This window comes from Triturus cristatus, chromosome 4_1 (assembly GCF_964204655.1).
Source record: "Triturus cristatus chromosome 4_1, aTriCri1.1, whole genome shotgun sequence".
In the NCBI taxonomy this organism is placed as follows: Eukaryota; Metazoa; Chordata; class Amphibia; order Caudata; family Salamandridae; genus Triturus; species Triturus cristatus.
In genome coordinates, this window is record NC_140585.1 from 295,476,358 (window position 1) to 295,480,520 (window position 4,163).

The 4,163-nt window shown below is 45.2% G+C and overlaps 1 non-coding gene across 1 annotated transcript; it reads left to right on the forward strand.

The window, feature by feature from the left end:
* The first annotated feature begins 2,305 nt into the window (after positions 1–2,305).
* LOC146854768 (signal recognition particle RNA) lies at positions 2,306–2,606 on the forward strand. Its single transcript, XR_014981690.1, has one exon.
* Positions 2,607–4,163: the final 1,557 nt, after the last annotated feature.

The following is a 4,163-nucleotide window of genomic DNA, read 5'->3' on the forward strand; positions in this document are numbered from 1 at the left end:
AGTGCAACCTCTACATCTATCTACTTCCCCACTTGCCCTGGATAAGTGACCAGGAGCCCAGCTCCCACAGCCACGTGGCCTGCTAGTCAGCAGCCACCAACCAAGGCCCCCCTACCTCTCATAGGATAACATTGGGCCTAACTCTCTCTGCACCCGGCCGCCCTTGTGCCGCTGAGGGTGAACCAACTGTACCTACCTGACCCTGGGAGACGCCTGAGTCTATGCCCAGAACCTTAACTCTGCCAGTCGAGTACTTACCTTTAAACCGATAACTCAATCTTCTCCATAGGGTAACATTGACTGGTTTTTCCTGAAATTTCTTCCAAGTGTGGACTTTTCAAAACTTAAAATATTCACCAAAAATCAGCCGAGTAACGAAAACGAAAATACTCACCTGCTATTAGGTGAGCTCCCAGTGCTGGATCTTGGTGCCCAGCACTAACTCTGAAAAATACTTACAACTGTACTTACCAGTAACCCAATTCTCTCCCATAGGAAATCATTGACTGTTTTTCTGTGAAATTTCTTCTAAGTGTCAATTTCTGCAAACTTTAAATATTCTTTAAAAATCGTATAATTTCTGAAAACGTAATTACTTACCGGTTTTGGATAAAGGTCCCAGTACTGAGTCTAGGCACCCAGTACTGGATTACAAAAGTAACGAGAACATACTATACCTGCAACTTGAATTTTCTGCCATAGGGAATCTTAGACTGTTTTCTATGAAATATTTTCTGTCAACTTTTAAAATAGCAAAATATTGTCTACAAATCATCACAGTAATTAAGTCGACTTTTATCACTTGATTCCAAGTACTGACCCAGGACTGAATCTAGGATCCAGTCCTGGAAATCCAAAAGTAATCCTAAAAGTAATCTGTTGCAAATAACTTGAAACTTCCATTGAGCTCAATGCATTATTGTGTTTAAAATGTTGTTGCCTATTGCAACCACTTGTAACTTTCTACAAAAGTCAATTGCATATTGCAAAAGTATTTATATAAAGCATCTCATTCTGAGAAAGTATATTTTAATACCTATTGTTGGTTCTAAAATAAAACAAGCATATATTTTTTGTAGATAAACCATAGGCCTAGAGTTCAGTTATTGAGTGTGTGAGACCATTTGCTGACTGAGTGTGTGCAACAAATGCTTTACACTGTCCTCTGATACTGCCTTACTGCTCGACCAAGCTACCACTTTAGAGAGTAAGGTTATATCTAACTTTAGCCTCTGCCAAACCTCTGGGGACTGTGGACTCTGTACACCCTGTACCTATTTGGGAACAGTATATACAGAGCCACTTTCTCACACTGCAGTTCTCCAATATAGGTCTGTCAAGATCATTACTCAATCTACCTTGATTTGGCACAGTATAAAATAAGTCAAGAAGTCTCCTATGAAAAGATATGCAAATCTGTTCGAATCACTTTCCCTAGTCAGGGGACCCACTAGCTGGAAGGGGCAGGGAGGACCAAAATAGCTCATCGGTATAGAACACTGCATGAGCAGCTGATTTTGAGGTGGTAGAAGATAGAGTAATCCAACTGGAGCTCAATAAACGGTTTCCTAATGTGCAATAGCCCCTGACCACCTCTGACGCAAAAGTGTAATCTCATACCTTTGCAGAATCAGGCATGCTTTCACCTGTTCAAGCTGAACTGACATTGGTCTTCTTGGCCAGCAGGAGTTCCTCTCTTGCAGCTGTTGAGGCTAGAGAACAGAATGACGTGTATTCATTCTTTATGGTAACTCTTCTAGCCCTCCCACTCCATACTACTTTAAAACTTCCGATGTTGCAGACGAGTTCCATCATTGTGACCCATGCTATTTTTCTCAATATTGGCTGGCTCGGCATAACAAGGGATGCCTACAGGACAGCCTAAATTGTGCCGGCAAGCTTCTACAGGGAGTCACTGGCAGATAAAGAGAAACTCAGCCCTAACCTGGCTCTTCTCTCTCACTCTCACTCTCCTTTCCCTTCTGTCCCTCTACCTGTCTCTCACTCTCTAAATACTAGTATTTATGTTGTATTCACTTCCCCGTCACAATCTTTCCGACCCTACTTCCTCTCTCCCTTCAATCAGTTCAACCCTCTTTTTTACTTTAGGAAACTCCACATCTTTTTTAAAGGCCCTTCCCATATTCACACTGCTTCTTGATAAGACATTTTTTTCCTTTCTTTGAAGGATAGTGAAATTGATTTTCTTGAAACATGGTTGGTAAACCATCAATTCATTCCACCTTACTTTATCATTATCCTTACTTATGGAATGCATTTCATCATTAGGACAGCTGCAGTGTTTGCCGGGCAAGGTGGCGTGTGCCTGTTGTCCTAGTTACTTGGGAGGCAGAGGCTTGTGGATTGCTTGAGCTCAGGGGTTCTGGGCTGCACTCAGCTGTGTTGATCAGGTGTCCATGCTGCATTGGGCATCAATATGGTGTTCTAGAGGGAGCTCTAGAATTTCAGGTTGTGTAACGAGAGGTGCACCGACCCAGGCTGGAAACAGAGCAGGCCAAATGCTTCCATGCCCATTGGTAGCAGGACAGCACCTATGAGCAGTACGTGTGAAACAGCCTGAGCAAAATAGTGAGACCTAGCCTCTCTTTTTTGACTCAAATGTGAAAGTTTTGATTTTTACAAGGTGTAATAAATTATTTTCCCAAAACCAAATCTTTGTTTTCCTTTTGATATTTTTCCAGGAAATATGATGAACATTTGAACTGGGCCACGCATTTCAGCATAGCAGACAATTCTCCAGAATTGAGACATATTGCAACAACAAGCTAGCAGGCGGAGAGGACTGAAAACTCAGTGCAACCTAGAATAAATGGCTGTGTGATTTTCAGCAAGGATGACTCAAATGCATTCTTCCTTTTAGAGCACCTGTAGGATTAAACTGATCTGTCAAATACAAAAGCATCCTTCATAGAGCAACTTAGAAATGCGCTTGCTGGCCCTTCTGCTGCATTTCTACGTCCAGCTCTAATTCATTTTTTGATTAGCCCTCATTCTTTTCATATGTGAATGAGAAGGAGAAATTACAGGGCCCTTCACTCTTTGAGCGAAACATGAAAAGACTGAGGGCTGTGCAACTCCCAAACGTTGGAGCCTCTGGCCTGTCGACCCTCGAACCTGCTCCTGCTCCAACCCGGCATCTCTTGTGGCCAGCAACCTCACAAACCCTGGAGGACCTGGCTACCTTTTGACTCTAAACCCCTGGGACTCCCATGAGTAGAGGCTCTACTCAAATCTACTTCTAATCCCTGGCAGCAGCCCGGAACCGCGAACCCTTCACACTCTGCACCCACCAAGCCTGGCCTGTGCCAGAGTGAACAAAGACCACAAGGACGACCCCACGGCGACTGTGACCCCGAGTCCGGCACCCAAGGACCTCCCTCGACACTCCTGAAGAAGCCTGCAGCCTCAGAACCAGGTGCCCCCCCAACCGCGATCAACAGAGGGTAAGATTTCCCGACACCAAAAGGTACCCTTGCACCCGGCGCTCCGCGGCCCCCTGTGCCCAATCCCGGGGTACCTACCTATCCTCCAACTACCCAACTTACCTCTCGAAGTGGTGGTGGCACCTGAAGAATCTTCGTCCCCGAGCTTGCAGTCTTTTTCTAAACCAGAGATTTCCCATTCAAATCAATTGAGCGCCCGAATGCTCAAAAGCACCCTGCACCCAGCCGTCCGAGTGGCCCTGGCAGTGCAACCTCTACATCTATCTACTTCCCCACTTGCCCTGGATAAGTGACCAGGAGCCCAGCTCCCACAGCCACGTGGCCTGCTAGTCAGCAGCCACCAACCAAGGCCCCCCTACCTCTCATAGGATAACATTGGGTCTAACTCTCTCTGCACCCGGCCGCCCTTGTGCCGCTGAGGGTGAACCAACTGTACCTACCTGACCCTGGGAGACGCCTGAGTCTATGCCCAGAACCTTAACTCTGCCAGTCGAGTACTTACCTTTAAACCGATAACTCAATCTTCTCCATAGGGTAACATTGACTGGTTTTTCCTGAAATTTCTTCCAAGTGTGGACTTTTCAAAACTTAAAATATTCACCAAAAATCAGCCGAGTAACGAAAACGAAAATACTCACCTGCTATTAGGTGAGCTCCCAGTGCTGGATCTTGGTGCCCAGCACTGACTCTGAAAAATAC